This window comes from Meles meles, chromosome 5, assembly GCF_922984935.1.
Source record: "Meles meles chromosome 5, mMelMel3.1 paternal haplotype, whole genome shotgun sequence".
Lineage (NCBI taxonomy): Eukaryota > Metazoa > Chordata > Mammalia > Carnivora > Mustelidae > Meles > Meles meles.
This window is the reverse complement of record NC_060070.1, coordinates 115,069,535-115,087,987: the sequence shown is the minus strand read 5'-3', so window position 1 is coordinate 115,087,987 and position 18,453 is coordinate 115,069,535.

Here is an 18,453-nt window from a genome sequence, read left to right as displayed (position 1 = left end):
CAGCCACTTGGAACCACTTGAAAATAAGCTGCAGACATCATGACACTTGAGCACTGAGTGCTTGAGCATGTATCACTTAAAAACAGATATTTTGCTTCCTTACACAATATCTTCCTAACCACAATACCATAAGATTGTCACTCACAAGGAAATTTATACTGATACAGTAATACTATCAAAATTGAAATCTAAATTCACATTTCCTCAGTTGTTCTCAAGCGTCTCCTATGGCTATTTTATTTTTCTAAGATCTAATCAAGAATCACTTGTTGCATTAATTTTCATTTCTACTCAGCCTCCTTTTATTTTTTTTAAAGATTTTATTTATTTATTTGACAGAGAGAGATACAAGTAGGCAGAGAGGCAGGCAGAGAGAGTGAGAGGGAAGCAGGCTCCCTGCCGAGCAGAGAGCCCGATGCGGGACTTGATCCCAGGACCCTGAGATCATGACCTGAGCCGAAGGCAGCGGCTTAAACCACTGAGCCACCCAGGCGCCCGTCAGCCTCCTTTTAAACTAGGATACTCTGGTCACCTGAGTGGCTCAGTGGGTTAAGCCGCTGCCTTCGGCTCAGGTCATGGTCTCAGGGTCCTGGGATCGAGCCCCGGTTTGGGCTCCCTGCTCAGTAGGGAGACTGCTTCCCCCTCTCTCTCTGCCTGCCTCTCTGCCTATTGTGATCTCTGTCTGTCAAATAAATAAATAAAATCTTAAAAAAAATAATAAATAAACTAGGATATTCTGCCTCACCATTCATTCATTCATTCATTTCCTCTCATGACATTGACTTAAAAAAACTACTACTCAGGGGCTGAGCACCTGGGTCGCTTAGTTGGTTAAGTGCCCCACTCTTGATTTCACTTCAAATCATGATCTCAGTGTTGTGAGATCAAGCCTCTCATTGGGCCCCATGCTGGGTCGTGGAGGCTGCTTGAGATTCTTTCTCTCCCTTTGCCCCTCCATCACACCTGCTCATACTCTCTCTTCCTCTCTAAAAAAACAAAAACCTGAGGCCAGCTGTCTTCTATAGTGTCCCAAACTTCAACTTGATTGGGTTTTTTAAATGATTTAATTCATGTTGAACATTTTTGGCATGAGTACTCTATCGATATGCTTCATGCCAGGAAGTAAAGAGTATCAGTTTGTCCCATTGTTGGTAATACACTCCTTGCTTGATTATGGTGGTGTTCCCCATATTACCACAATGTAAAGAAATTCTTTACACTTTGAAATTAATATGTAATCTCTAGAATAATAGTTTGGAAGGTCTGTGTGAGTATTCTACACCCAACATATCTTCACTCAGTGGTTCACCATCCATTCATGATTTTTGCCTGAATGAATTATTATATTGGTGTTTGAAAAATAGAAAATTTTATTTTTTTAAATATTTTATTTATTTATTTATTTAGTTGAGAGAGAGAATGAGTGAGGGGAAGAGCTGACAGAGAGGGATAAGCAGACTCCCTGCTGAACTTGGAACTTGATGATGGGCTGCATCTCACCACCCTGAGATCATGATCTGAGCCAAAACCAAGAGTTGGACATTTAACAAACTGAGTCAGCCAGGTGCCCCCCAAAATGGAAAAATTTTCTAATTCTATTATTATTTCTACCCTCATTAGTTGGCATTCTTTTGCAAAAAAGTGCATTTCATACCCTTCTGCCTTGTTATGTGTATTACTATGGATTCATGTGTTCTTTTTTGTTAGCTATGTTGTAATCCATTACCTACACTATTCTTTTTGATGCTCTAATTGTCCCAGACACTACAAGTGGGATTCTATTAAGACAGCCCTTGGGTCCTTTTAACAAGTTATCGTACCTCTGGTGAAAGACGCCCCAGGCTTAACTTTCACTTTCTTGATCCCTTCTCAGAACCAGGAATTTCTGCAAGAAGCTACTTGGCTTTCTTTTAGTGGGGAATGTATTTAGAAACTGAGATCAGGATGTTGGGTGTGTTGATGGCTAGTGGGATGTCATTCTTTAAACCCATTCGGTGGACAAAACTAAGAAATATATGTACATATTGAAGTCAGGAGTTCATACTGAATGCTTCAATCCAAATCCAAAGACTTAAACCCCCTCCAAATTAGTATTTCTTTTTCACAGTGAAAATATCTGTTCCCAAGAATATCAATATATTCATTAATTTTCCGTTTTCTACAATATACAAAAATTGTGTCTGGTTTTACTACATCAATACCTTATCAATGACAAAAAAATAGAGTTCAGGATTTCTTTCAGTTTTCTTGTACTTAGGGAAAAACCATTTATGATACATAGGGTACTATATTTATTTACTTTTTTAAAAAGATTTTATTTATTTATTTGTTAGAGAGATAGAGTACAGGCAGGCAGACTGGCAGGTAGAGTCAGAGGGAGAAGCCGGCTCCCTGTGGAGCAAGGAGCCTGATGTGGGACTCCATCCCAGGACGCTGGGATCATGACCTGAGCTGAAGGCAGACGCTTAACTGACTGAGCCACCCAGGAATCCCAGGGTACTACGTTTAAAACTTGAATGAATTCATTTTTTCCATATGATTATATCATCAATTTGATATATAATTAGATTCACTTATTTCTATTTGTATCCATTTGTGAGGATGATCTTTTTAAAATTCTTGTTAATTTTATTTCTGAAGAGGTAAAGCATTTATGTTGTTCGAAATTTAAAACAATAGATTCTGAGGAGTCTCACACTGAGTACTGTCCCTCTACTGCATTCCCCCATTCCTTGTATGGGTAAAAATTTTTATTCATTTTTGGCTTATCTTTCCTATATTTCTGTTTTGTAATACACACACACTTACCTATATTTTTATTGAAAATGTATGTATATAACCTAGTTTCTCTTTCTTATACAAAAAATAGTATACTATATATACCTGGGTTTGGATTTTTTTTTATGCCAAATACAGTATGCCTGAAAATAAATTCATAGTAATTCATAGAATTCTTCCTCAACCTTTTTTTTTTAACAATTAATGGTATTCCATGTGTGAATGTATCATAATTTATTGCACCAGTTCCCTGTAGCTGGACACTTGGGATGTTTTCAGTAGTTTGTTATTATAAATAATGTTTTAGTGAATAACATTGTGCATATTTTTTCCCCTCACATTTGGGAAAGTGTATCTTAGATTAAATTCCTGTAAATGGGAATTTCTGCTGTGTTGATAGTAAATCCCTTACTATATAATGCAAAATTCCTTTCAAAGGTGTTTTATCATTTTGAATTCTCATCAACAATATTTGGGAACCTGTTTCTTATAGTCTTGTATGCAAAATATGTTATTGAATTTTGAATTCTTGTTCTTCTAATACATAAGAAATGGTATTTCAATGTAGTTTCAATTTACATTTTTCTTATGAGGAAGTTATTAAACTTTTTATATCTTTGAGGGCTTTCTGTATATATTTTTTCCATGAACTGATTGTTTGTATCTTGGCTTATTTTGTATTAGGTTGTAGGTTTTTTTAAATATATTTTAAGTCATGTTTATATAGTAGAGATGTTAGCTCTTTATCTACGATAAGGTAGCAAATATCTTCTCATCTGTCGTTTGTCATTCGCCTTTGTTTATGGTGGTTTTGCTAATTTAAAAGTATTTTTTTTAAAGATTTTATTTATTTATTTGACAGACAGAGATCACAAGTAGGCAGAGAAGCAGACAGAGAGAGAGGAGGAAGCAGGCTCCCTGCTGAGCAGAGAGCCGGATGTGGGGCTCGATCCCAGGACTCTGGGATCATGACCTGAGCCGAAGGCAGAGGCTTAACCCACTGAGCCACCCAGGCACCCCTTAAAAGTATTTTTAATGTATTTGAATGTGTCAGTCTTTTATTGTATCTGGATTTGAATCATAACTCACCCAGAGGTTATTTAAAAGCTTCACCTGTACTCTTCTAGTCCTTATAAGATTTCACAGTTTGCTATAGACCTTTGCCCTATTTGGAGTTTGTTCTGGTATATAATATGAAGTATGGGTAGCCTTCCAATTGTTCAAACATCATTAAAAAATCCTACATTTTTCCCTAGTGAATTGAGATGTCACCTTCATCATATGTTGAATTTTTTTCCTTTTTTTCTTTTTATTATTCCAATATAGTTAGCAGAGTTATATTCATTTCAGGTATAAAATTTAATGATTCAAGAACTCTGTATTAATGCTTATCAAGATAAGTGTACTTTTTTTTATCCCCCTTACCTATCCACTCACCCCCCACCCACCTGCCCTCTGGCAATTACATGTTTTTTATAGTTAAGATCTGTTTTTCAGTTTGTCTTTATTTTTTTCCTTTGTTCATTTGTTTTATTTCTTAACGTCCACATATGAGCGAAATCATAGGGTATTTGTCTTTTTATAACTGGCTTATTTTGCTTAGCATTTTACTCTCTAACTCCATCCATGTTGTTCCAAATGACAAGATTTCATTCTCTCTCTCTTTTTTTTTTTTGCCTGAGTATTTCATTGAATATGTATAAGCCACATGTTCTTTATACATCTATCAATGGATACTTAGCTTGCTTCCGTAATTAAGCTATTGTAAATAATGCTGCAATAAATATAGGAATGCATGTATCCCTTTGAATTAGTGTTTTCATGTTCTTTGGGTAAATATCCCATAATATGATTATTGGATCATAGGGTAGTTCTGTTTTTAATTTTTGAGGAACCTCCATACTGTCTTTTACAGTATCTGCACCAGTTTGCATTCCCACCAGTAGCCAACACTTGTTTCTTGGGTTTTTGATTATAGCTATTCTGACAGGTGTGAGGTGATATCTCATTGTGGTTTTGATTTGTATTTCTCTGATGACGAGTGATGTTGAGCATCTTTTCATGTGCTTATGGCTATCTGGATGTCTTCTTTGGAGAAATGTCTGTTCATGTCCTCTGGCTATTATTAATTAGATTTTTGGGGAGGCAGTTTGGTGTTGAGTTGTATGTTACTTTTTTTCCCATTTTTAAAAATTATGTTATGTTAGTCACCATAAAATACATCATTAGTTTTTGATGTAGTGTTCCAGGACTCATTGTTTATGTATAACACCCAATGCTCCGTGCAATACATGCTGTCCTTAATACCTACCATAAGTTCCTTTTCTTTTCAGCTTGTATTTAAATTCCAGTTAACATACAGTGTGTAATATTTTTAAATTTAAATTCAACTAACCAACATATAGTATATACTTAATTTTAGATGTAGTGTCTTAGTAATTTATAAGTTGTGTATAACACCCAGTGCTCATCACATCACAAGCCCTCCTTAATGCCCATTGCCTAATTATCCCTTCCCCCACCTCCCTCCCCCCAACAGTTTGTATGCTACAGTTCGTATACTACAGTTAAGGGTCTCTCATTCTCCCTCTCAGATGACTTCCCATTCAGTTTTCCCTCTCTTCCTCTATGACCCTCTGTGCTGTTTATTATATTCTACATATGAGTGAAACCACATGTTAATTGTCTTTCTCTGATTGGCTTATTTTGCTCAGCATAATACCCTCTAGTTCCTTCCATGTCAATATAAATGGTAAGTGTTCATCCTTTCTGATGGCTAAGTAATATTCCATTGAGAATATATATATATGTATGAGTAAAATCATATCATATTTGTCTTTCTCTTATTTTACTTAGCATGATACTCTCTAACTCAATCCCTGTTGTTGCAAATGGCAAGATTTCATTCACTTTTATGGCTGAGTTTTATGGCTGAGATAAATAGATAGATAGATCGATCTCAGCCATATATATACATATGGTGGATATAGATATAGATATCTATATATAGATATAGATATAGATTACATCTTCTTTATCTATTCATCAGTCTTGGACCAGTTTGTTGGTATATCATTTTTCATAATATCCTTTTATAATCCTTTGTATTTCTGTGGTGTCAATTACTATTTCCCCTCTTTCATTTCAGATTTTGTTTGCGTCCTCTCTTTTTTTTTTTATTTTTTATGCATCTGTCTAAAAGTTTATCCATTTTGTTGATAGTTTTAAAGAACATGCTCTTGGTTCCATTGATCTGTCCTGTAGTTCTTATTTATTTACGCTCTAATCTTTATTATTTCCTCCCTTCTACTGGTTTTGGGGTTTGTTTGTTCTTTTTTATTTCTAGCTCCTTTAAGTGTAAGTGTTCAGTTGTTTGAGATTTTTCTGCTCCTTGAAGTAGGCCTGTATTGCTATAAACTTCCAACTTAGAACCACTTTTGCTGCATTGCAAAGATTTTGGACCATTGTGTTTTCATTTTCAGTCTCCATGTATTTTTTTAATTTCCTCTTTGATTTTGCATTGACTCGTTCACTGTTTACTAGCATATTATTTAACCTCCATGTATTTGTTCTCCTTCCAGATTTTTTTCTCGTGGTTGATTTCCAGTTTCATTGCATTATGGTTGGAAAAATAGCATGGTATAACTTCGTTCTTTTTGAGTTTGTTGAGACTTGTTTTGTGACCTAATATTGTGGAGACTGTTTTCTGTGTACTTGAAAAGCAGTGTATTCTGCTGCTTTAGGATGACATATTCTGAATGTATTTGTCACATTCATATGGTCCCTTGTGTCATTCAAAGCCACTGTTTCCTTGTTGATTTTCTGCTTAGATCACTTGTCCATTGATATAGTGGGGTGTTAATTTCCCTTACTATTATGGTATTATTATCAATTATTTCTTTTATTTTTATTATTAACTCTTTTATGTATTTGGATGCTCCCACGTTAAGCGTATAAATATTTACAATTTATGTCTTCTTGGCCAGTTTTTCCGTTAGTGATAATATAGTGTCCTTCTTTGTTTCTTGTTACAGACTTTGTTTTAAAGTCGATTCTTTTCTGATGTAAGTGTTGCTACCTTGGCTTTCTTTTGACATCCATTTACATGATAAATATTTTCTTCCTCTGGGATCACTATAATGTGAATGCTATTATGCTTGATGGAGTTGCTGAGTCCCCTAAGTCTATTCTCATTTTGCATATTTTTTTCTCTCATCTGTTCAGCTTGATTTTTTTCATTACACTCTCTTGTAGGACACTGATTCATTCTTCTGCTTCTATCCTGCCATTTATCCCATCTAGTGTGTTTTCTGTTTCAGTTATTGTGTTCTTCACTTCTGATTGGTTCTTGTTTATCTCTGTGTTAAAGTCTCATTGATGTCCTCCATTCTTTTCTCAAGTCCAGGGAGTATCTTTATGACCATTACTTCAAATTCTCTATCAAACATATTTCTTATCTCTGTTTTACTTAGCTCTCTTGCTGTGATTTTTCCCTGTTCTCTCATTTGGGACATATTCCTCTGTCTCCTCATTTGCTATGTCTCTTGCTCTTGAAGTAGTGTGTGGGGCCCGTGCTTTTAACAAGATGGGGCTGGTCTTCTTCCACAGGGGATTTGCAGCTGCTGCTTGTATCATAGCAGAGTAGGGCTACTCTGCAAGGTGCATGAGGGCAGGGGATATGGTTTTAATAAGGTGCACTGTCCTCCCCAGGAATTGATCAGTCACAGTTGCTAAGACCAGGCCCTTACAAAGCTCACAGTCAGATGATGTAGTATTGGTGAGGGTACACTGGTCTTGCGGAGGAGTGAACCTGCAGTGCCAGGACTGATGCAGGCCTGGCTGGAAGGGACAGATCCACCAAATTGCAGGGAGCAGAGCATTGCGTAAACCAGTTAGACAGTGAAATCTGGTGTTAGACTGGTTCCTGCAGGTGACCAGGTATTTTTGTTGGAGAGGCACAGGAAGAAATGTCACCCACAAGCTCCTCTGTCCCTCAGGGGCTCTGAGTTTAGTAAATAACTCTCCCTCTCATATGCTCCAGGCATTTTTCAAACTACAGCTTCTATACTATATCTCCTTGGGCTGTTTGCCATGCTCTCTTTTTAGGGCAGGGACTCAGCTTCCTGTTGCCCTTTGGATTCTTCCAGAGCCAAACTGCTGATTTTTAAAGTTCCAGGCTTTAACTCCTCCTGGTTGTAAGAAGTTACAAAATTCATCCCCTCAAATTTTCATAGCCAAATGCTGTGGGGATTCATCTCTGTGCAGGTTCCCAGGTGTTATAGTCTGTTTCTCACTCTTCTCTGAGCCCCCATATCCTTTCCTCCAAGGGCCAGACCCACAGGGATTAGCTGCCCACAGCATCTCCACCGTTCTACCCTCTTCAGTGTGGCCTCTTCTCTGAATTTAGTTGTGGAGTTTATTCTAGCTTCTCTGGTATATTTATTTATAAATGTGAACTTTAGAATTAAATTCTCTAGGGAGTTCCTGGTTGGCTAATTTGGTTAAGCGTCTGCCTTCAGCTCAGGTCTTGATCCCGGTGTCCTGGGATCAAGTCTCGCATAGGGCTCCTTGCTCAGCAGGGAGCCTGCTTCTCCCTCTGCCTTCTGCTCCACCTGCTTGTGCTCTCTCTCTCTCTCTGACAAAGAGATAAATAAAATTCCTAAAAAAAAATTCTCTAGCTCTAGCAATAAAATTTGTTAGATTTTTATTGGATCATATGTAATTTCCATAATAATTTAGGAAGAATTTACTCTTTTATGTTGATTCATTCTACTCAAAAATGAAGAATGTCTTTCTCTGCTTTTGTTCATTTTGGGTATATTTTAAAGTTTTCCTCATATAGATTTTGCACATTTCTTTTTAAGTTTATGCCCAAGTATTTTATATTTTTTTGTGGTCATAAATGGAGTTTTTCTTCCATTATGTCTTCTAAAGGGTTATTGATTTTTATATGTTAAAATTGCATTCTGTTACTTCACAGAATTTATGTATGTGTTAATTTTGGTTTTGATTCTCTCAGGTTTTCCAAGAATACTATCTCATAAATTGCAAATAAGAATGGTTTTATTTCTTTATTTTTCCTAATTCTTGTGCCTCTACTTATTCTGTTACATCTGAATGCATTGTCCAATACTCCCAATTCAACATGAAATAATAGAGGAGATAGTGGGCATCCTTCTTAGGGCAATTTTTGAGACAAATAAATGTAGCGATGTTCCATTTTCCATAGTATAGTAAGTGCAATTGCTAGAGCAATAGGCAAGTGTCCCCAGGCAGGAAACCTGCTTTATTTGTGATACTTCAAAAGATGTGTTTCTGTAGAGTTAAATTTAAGATCCAATTTTCTTTTAAGGTAGATATCAAGGGAACTTTCTGATATTACCTCAAAGAAGTCTTGGAGAAATAATTTTGAATTACATGTACCAGATTGCTGTCTTTCTCCCTGTGTTGATGAGGTGCTCTAATAAAAGCCAATGAGGCCCTGGTAATAGAAATAGGATATGCCTTTGTGAGAGCAAGTCTTAGGGCGAAAGCCAGATTCCAGGTAATAGAGATAATGGAAAATTAAATTCACCTGTGTTTTGATGATTTTAAGATATTTGATTCACTCTCTTCTTAAATGTGTATACGATTGGAGATTATTTGGTGTAGGAAATCTTGGAAAAAACATTTTAGTCACGGGCAGCAGAAAGTCTATCTTTTATAATATGTTCTGGCCAAAATGCATGTAATACTAAGGCTGTCATCTCAATTTCAAGTTGCTATCACATACAAGCAAGCATAAATCATAACATTTTGGTATTCTTTTAATCACAAGGACTCTGGTAATAAATACTTAATATTCTAAAAATATATTTAGTAAGATTTAATCCTTGGGAGAAGTTGGAAAAAAGTCATATTTCACCAAGGTAGCACATTATCAAAAGTAGTAATCAAATTTATAGCAAAAAAAGCTACAACAAGTTATTGATTCTTGTACATATAAAGCAGCTCAAAGAGAAGTTCTTATGATATATCAACTCAAAGAAAATACTAGGTTAAAAAATACTAATGTTTTTCCTAGTGATATATTTACAATTGTATTTTGCAGGAAATTGGTCACTAATAAAATATGCATGAAAATAAAGAAAATATAGAAATATAGGGAAAAACATAAAATGTTTTCTCTATTTAGAAATGTAGATTGCCATTGGCGACGACGTGGATGGAACTAGAGCGTATCATGCTTAGTGAAATAAGTCAATCGGAGAAAGACAACTATCATATGATCTCCCTGATATGAGGACATGGAGAAGCAACATGGGGGGGTAGGGGGATAGGAGAAGAATAAATGAAACAAGATGGGATTGGGAGGGAGACAAACCATAAATGACTCTTAATCTCACAAAACAAACTGGGGGTTGCTGAGGGGAGGTGGGATTGGGAGAGGGGGAGGGGGCTATGGACATTGGGGAGGGTATGTGCTATCGTGAGTGCTGTGAAGTGTGTAAACCTGGCGATTCACAGACCTGTACCCCTGGGGATAAAAATACATTATATGTTTATTAAAAAAAAAAAATTTGGAAGGGGAGGCGAACCATAAGAGACTATGGACTCTGAAAAACAACCTGAGGGTTTTGAAGGGTCAGGGGTGGGAGGCTGAGAGAACAGGTGATGGGTAATGGGGAGGGCACGTTTTGCATGGAGCACTGGGTGTTGTGCAAAAACAATGAATACTGTTACGCTGAAAAAATAAATAAAATGGAAAAAAAAAGAATTATATTAATTCCATAAAAAAAAAAGAAATGTAGAAAAAAAGTCCTTGAATGGGAATGTTTTCATCAAAATTTCTCTGTTGACTTCACCTATTTATTTTGATGGCATATAAAAGAAATTCCATGCACATGGGAAAGTCAATATTTTGACAAAGAAAACCCTGAAAAGAGACTAGAATAAAATAAGGGTTTTTTGTTACAATTTTTAAAAACCTTTAGTGGTTTAGTGGTATCACTGTGTTTATATTTGCCATGTTAAAATAAATTTTTGCCCAATAGGATTTAATTTTTGTGGCAAAGGATTTTGTATTTGCTTTCATTTAATTTTGTATTATCTACTTTTATTTTCACGTGTAGACACAGTTTTCAGCATTTATCATGTGCCACAATGGTGGTTAGATAGAAAATGTTACTTATTTTAAGGAACTCAGAGACTACTGGCAGGAACAGAAAGGTGAACTAATAATTGCAATTCATAGGTTAAAAAAGAAAGCGCAGTGATCTGAGAGGAAATTTGGATCAATACTGCAGGGAGACATCAGGGAAAACTTTGTGGTTATGGAGACCTACATGGTAGGAGATGGGTCAAAGAGAAAAGCAGCAAGGTCAAGAGAAAGCAGAAATTCATAACAAACTGTATGTGTGAGAATGGCAAGTCATCTAAAACAGTAACTATTTATTTAATGTTTATCTTCCCAGGTAGGTTTTAAGGTCTATAAAGCTAAGAACTATGTCTTTCTTGTTCAACATGATATTCCTTTTAGTGTCTAGCAGTGCCTGGCACTTTTAAGAAACTCAGTGAATGTATTTATATTTTTATAACTGTTTTACTGATGGTTTATTATTAATAACTTATTAATCTTAATAACTTCTTAATTAATACAAGTTATATAAACATTCTATAAGATAATAAATACTCATGCACCCACCACTCAGATTAAGAAACAAAATATTGTTAATCCATTTATTGACTGTTATGAACATACCCACATCTCTCCAATCCATAACTACTATTCTGAATTTTACATTTGGCATTTCAGTGCATTTCTTTGTAATTTTGTTATATATATTTATGGAAGTGCCTAAACTTTATATAAGTATTACCATGATGCCTATTTAGTCTGTGATTTGGTTTCTTTCCTGAACATTATGTTTATGAGATTCATCCACCTTGATATTTGTGATAGTAGTTAATTTTGATTGCTTGGTAGTAGTCTGTTGTGTGATTATACACAATTGTTCATCAGTTTTGCTTACCATGGGCATTTGTTTTCAGTATTTTGTTCACATAAACAATGATGCTATGAAGTTCTTGTGTATGTCCCTTGTGTACATGTGATAGAGTTTCTGTATATTCTCTCTTCTGTAGGTAAATGCCTACAAGTAGCTTTGCTGGTCAGAGTTAATAAGTGTCCTTAATGATAGTTAGAATTGCAGCCCTTTTTAATTTTTATTAATCTCACATGGGTGAATGGTCACTCATTATCTTGTGTTGAATTTGCTGAACTATTTTTGAGATATTGTCTTCTATCAGTTGTTGATTTCACTCTTTTGCCAATTTCAGTTATATGTAATTGATCCTTTTTAATTGATTGAGTTATCTGTTACTGAGTCAGTTATCAGTAATATGTATTGTGAACATAATCCCTCTTAATTTTGGTAAATGATACAAATGTCAGATCTAATCAGTCTTTCTCCTTTTTGGTTTTGGGCTTTTTTCGGTCTTATTTAAGAAATTCTTTACTACTAAGAATCTATAATTATTATTTTATTTTATATTCTTTTCAGGTCTTTAATCCACTTGGAGTTTATTTTTTATATGAAATAGAGATCCGAAATTGGGTTTTTATTTTATTCTTCCAAATTAATTCCCTAAATAGCCTTTCCTTTATGGAATGGTTCATCATTTTCTTGCCAATATCCAATGACATATTTTCATCTTTAAGTAAGATATATGGGAATATTCCTTCAGTCTATTCTTTTCCATTGTTTTATTTGTTATCTAAATGATTTATTTCTTTTTCAAATTGCCTTTATGCTCTTGTACCCTTTACTCTTTTATATAAATTTTAACAGTGGCTTTTAACTATTAGTAAGTTTGAAATTTTCTTATTTTGTGCTTCTTGTTTCCCCTGAATTTGCTACATTTTCCTTCTTTCTTGTTTGTAATTGATCAAGGTTTTTTAAAAATTGGGTATGAATTACATGCAAACTTCTGAGCTAGTAAGTATATTAAGTTTTTACTCTATCACCCTGTGAAGAGGAATTATTATTATGTTCATTTTAACTTTTGTATTGCAGAACTTTCAAACATTTATAAAACTAGAAAGACTAAAAAACTAACCTAGTATATTGATAACTCAGCTTTGATAATTACCAGCACATGGCCAACTATTCTTTAGACCTTTATTCATTACCCCCAAATAGCACCATATCCACCACCATATCACAGGTTATTTCAAAGTGCTCTACTTTTAATATAACCACAGCATCATAATTGCACCTTTAGAATTTAAAAATGAATATTTAATACTATAAAATGTCCACTTAGTGTTCTTTTTTCCCTAATGATTTTATACTTTTTTTTACTTTAAACAAAACAAATAAGTATCTAAATAATATCTGTACTTCTTGTTTGCTAGGTCTTCTAAATCTCTTCTAATCTGTCTGTTTTCTGTCCTTCTATTTTATTTTGTTTTATTTAATTTCATTTCATTTCATCTTATTTCGTTTTTTTTTAAAGATTTTATTTATTTATTTGACAGACAGAGATCACAAGTAGGCAGAGAGGCAGGCAGAGAGAGAGGAAAGAAGAGAGAGAGGGAAGCAGGCTCCCTACCAAGCAGAGAGCCAGATGAGGGGCTCGATCCCAGGACCCTGGGATCATGACCTGAGCCGAAGGCAGAGGCTTTAACCCACTGAGCCACCCAGGCGCCCCCATCTTATTTCATTATAATGTGTTGAATATGCTGGGTCATCTGTCCTATGGTTTCCTATGGTCTGGTTTTTGTTATTGTACTCACAAGGTGGTATTCAGCACATTTTTCCATCTCCTTGTACTTCCTAAAAATTATTAGCTAGATCTAAAGTCTTGGTCAATTTTAGGTTATATTTTTTTCTCAACTTAATCTCATAGGTGGTGTCTTACACTTCCACTAGAATGTATATTACATTTGATGTCTCCTTTTTTATGGTCCTGTCTACCATTGGTGATTATTACATACATCTGTTAATTCATTAGGAGTGTTTAGGTGATTTTTTAATTTCTTCGAACTTCAACATTTCTTTTCTGAAATGGGATTTTTTTAAAGATTTTATTTATTTATTTATTTGACAGACAACGATCACAAGTACGCAGATAGGCAGGCAGAGAGAGAGGGGGAAGCAGGCTCCCTGCTGAACAAAGAGCGCAATGTTGGGCTCGATCCCAGGACCCTGAGATCATGACCTGAGCTGAAGGCAGAGGCTTAACCCACTGAGCCACCCAGTGCTCCTGGAATGGGTTTATAAAGGGAAACTCTCAAGACAAATATTTGCATAGAATGAGGACTCAAAATATCTTTTAGGAAATATAGAATTATTTACTTATTTATTAGAATTCTTTATTTTTAATTCCAGTATAATTAACATACAGTTTTATATGTATGTATTATATGAAAGAATACTTTCAGGTGTGCAATATAATGATTCAACAATTCTCCATATTACTTTGTGTTCATCACTAGAAGTATACTCTTAATCCCCTTCAACTATTTTACCCATTCCCCCTTCCACCTCCCCTCTGGTAACCATGAGTTTGTTCTCCATAGTTAAGAGTCTGTTTTTTGCTTTGTCTCTTATTTCTTAGGCTTTTTTGTCTTGTCCCTTAAATTCCACATATGAAGGAAATCATATGGTATTTGTCTTTCTCTGTCTTATCTCACTTACCATTATATCCTCTAGATCCACCCACATTGTTACAAATGGCAAGATTTCATTTATTTTTTTACCTGAATAATAATCCTCTGGTTTGTTTGTGTGTGTACCACATCTTCTTTATCCATTCATCTATCTATGGACACTTGGGTTGCTTCCATAATTTGGTTATTTTTAAATAATGCTGCAATAAACATAGGGGTACATATATCATTTCAAATTAGTGGTGTTTTTAAGTTTTTTATTAACATACAATGTATCATTTTTTTCAAGGGTGCCCATCTGTGGTTCATCAGCTTTACACAAAACGCAGCACTCACCGCAACACATACCCTCCCAAATGTCCATAACCCAGCCATCCCATCACCCTATCTCTCTCCCCTCCAACAACCCTCAGTTTGTTTTCATATTTGTTGGGTAAAGACCTAGTAGTGGAATTACTGGATCATATGGTAATTCTAGTTTTAATTTTTTGAGGAACCTCCATAGTGTTTTCTGCAAAGGCTGCACCAGTTTGTATTTCCACCAGCAGTGCAAGAAATTTCCTTTTTCTCCAATCCTTGCTGGCACTTGTTTCATGTGGTTTTGATTTTAGCTATTTTGATGGGTGTGCGGTATCTCACTGTAGTCCAGTTTGCATTTCCCTGCTGATGAATGATGTTGAACTTCTTTTCATGTGTCTGCTAGCCATCTTTATATCTTCTTTGGAGAAATGTCTGTTCACGTCTTCTGCCCATTTTTAATTAGATTATTTGGGGCTTGGGTATTGAGTTTTATCAGTTCTTTATATATTTTGGAATTAACCCTTTATCATATATGTCCTCTGCAAATATCTTCTCCCATTCAGTAGATTGTCTTAGTTTTGTTGATTGTTTCCTTCACTGTGCAGAGACTTTTTACTTAGAAGTAGTCCCAATAGTTTATTTTTGCTTTAATTTCCCTAGCCTCGGGAGACATATCTAGAAAAATGTTGCAATGGCCAATGTCAGAGTAAATACTGCCTGGATTGTTGTGGTTGCAGGTCTCACATTTAGGTCTTTAATCCATTTTGAGTTTATTTTTGTGTATAATGTGAGAAAGTCGTCCAGGTTCATTCTTTTGCATGTGGCTGTCCAGTTTTCCCAACACCATTTGATGAAGAGACTGTCTTTTTCCCATTGCATGTACTTGCCTCTTTTATTGAGCATTAACTGGCCACACAATTGTGGGTTTATTTCTGGACTGTCTATTTATTTGTCTATGTGCCTATTTTTATGCTAACACTATACTGTTTTGATTACTACTTTGTAATATAACTTAAAATCTGGAATTGTGATACCTTTAGTTTTAGTTTTGTTTTGTTTTTTCTTTATCAAGACTGCTTTGGCTAATGCAGAGCCTTTTGTGGTTCCAAAGAAATTTTAGGATTGATCTGTTCTAGTTTTGTGAAAAATGCTATTGGTATTTTGATAGGGATTGCAACAAATCTGTAAATTGCTTTGGGTAGTATAGATATTTTAACAATATTTGTCCTTCCAACCCATAAGCATGGAATGTCTTTCCATTTCTTGTTGTCATCTTCAATTTATTTCATCATTGTTTTATATATTTAAGAGCACAGTTCTTCCACTTCTGTGGTTAAGTTTATTCCTAAATGTTTTATTGTTTTGGTACAGTTGTAAATGGAATTATTTTCTTAGATTCTCTTTCTGGTGCTTCATTATTAGTGTATAGGAATGCAACAAATTTCTGTACATTGTTTTAGTACCCTGTGACTTTACTGAGTTCATGTATCCATTCTAGTAGATTTTTGGTGAACTCTTTAGGGTTTTCTACATATACTATCATGTCATCTGCAAATAGTGAAAGTTTTCCTTCCTCCTTACCAATTTGGATGCCTTTTATTTCTTTTTGTTGTCTGACTGCTATGGCTAGAACTCCCAGTACTGGTGAGAGTAGACAGACTTGTCTCTTTCCTGACCTTAGGGGAAGAGCTCTGAGTTTTTCACCATTGAGTATATGGCCTTCATTATGTTTAGATATGTTCCCTGTAAACTTACTTTGTTGAGGGTTTTTATCATGAATGGATGTTATGCTTTGTCAAATGCTTTTTCTGCATCTATCAAAATGATCATATGGTTTTTATCCTTTCCCTTACTGATGTTAAGTATCATGTTGATTGATTTGTGAATATTGAACCACACTTACATCCCAGGAATAAATCCCACGTTACTGATTTTTCTTTTTTTAATGTATTGTTGAATTTGGTTTGCTACTATTTTGTTGAGGATTTTTGCATCTATGTTCATCAAAGAGATTAGCCTGTAGTTTTTGTTTTGTTTTTAGTTTGCTTGTTTGGGTTGTTTATTTTTGGTTTTTTGTTTTGTTTTGTTTTGTTTGGTAGGGTCTTCATCTGGTTTTGGAATCAGGGTAATACTGGCCTCATAGAATGAATTTGGATGTTTTCCATCCTCTTCTATTTTTGAAATAGTTTGAGGAGGATAGGTATTATATCTTCTTGACATGTTTGGTAGAATTCATCTGTGAACACTTCTTGTCCTGAACTTTGTTTGTTGGGAGTTTTTTTATTACTGATTTGATTTCATTACTGGTAACCAGTCTGTTCAAATTTTCTACTTCTTCCTGATTCAGTTTTAGTAGGCTGGATGTTCCTAGGAATTTATCCATTTCTTCTAGTTTCCCAATTTGTTGGCATATCACTTTTCGTAATATCCTAATCTTTTTTTTTAAAGAGTTTATTTATTTATTTGACAGAGAGAGATCACAAGCAGGCAGAGAGGCAGGCAGAGAGAGAGGGGGAAGCAGGCTCCCCGCCGAGCAGAAAGCCTAATGTGGGGCTCGATCCCAGGACCCTGGGACCACGACCCAAGCCGAAGGCAGAGACCCCAAAGCACTGAGCCACCCAGGCACCCCATCCTAATCTTTTGTATTACTGTGGTTTCAGTTACTATTTCACCTCTTTCTTTTTTTGTTTGAGTCTCTCTTTTATTTATTTATCTATTTTTAATTTTTGATGCATCTGGCTAAAAGTTTATCATTTTGTGATGTATTTAAAAGAATCGGCTCCTGGTTTCATTGAGCTGTTGTTTTGTTGTTGTTATTTGTTTTAGTTCCTATTTCATTTATTTCCACTCTAACCTTTATTATTTACTTCTTTCTACTGTTTTTTTTAAGTTTTCATTTAATTCCAGTAGTTAACATATAGTGTTATATTGGTTTCATGTATGTAATATAGTAATTTAACACTCCCATACATCAGCCTGTGCTTATCACAACTCCACTTCTTAATCCCCATCACCTATGTAACCATCCCCCACCTACCTCCCATCCGGTACCCATTAGTTTGTTCTTTGTAGTTAGAATCTATTTCTTAGTTTGCCTCTCTCTTTTTTTCTCCCCTTTGCTCTTTCATTTTATTTCTTATATTACACATATGAGTGAAATCATGTGGGATTTGTCTTTCTCTGACTTATTTTGCTTAGCATAATACTCTCTAGCTCCATCCCTGTTGCTGCAAATGGCAAGATTCCATTCATTTTTATAGCTGAGTAATATTCCATTGTGTATATATATCCCATCTTCTTTATCCATTCATTAGTTGATGGACATGGGCTATTTCCATAGTTTGGCTCTTATAGATAATGCTGCTATAAACATTGGGGAGCATGTATCCCTTTGAATTAGTATTTTTGTATTCTTTGAGTAAATAACTAGTAGTATACTTGAATCATAAGGTAGTTCTATCTTTCACTTTTTGTGGAATCTCTATACTGTTTTCCACATTGGCTGCACCAGTTTGAATTTCCCACCAATAGTGCAAAAGGGATTTATCCTATATCTCAGCAGGGCTTGTGTTTTTCTGTCTCTTTGAGGGTGGAGACTCAGTTTCCTGTCACTGTCCAGCCTTCCTAGAGCTAAATCCATTGATTTCTTAAAATTTCAGGTGTTAAGCCCCACTAATTAAAGAACTTGAGATGTTAGGCCCTCTGCTTTTCAAAGTTGAGTG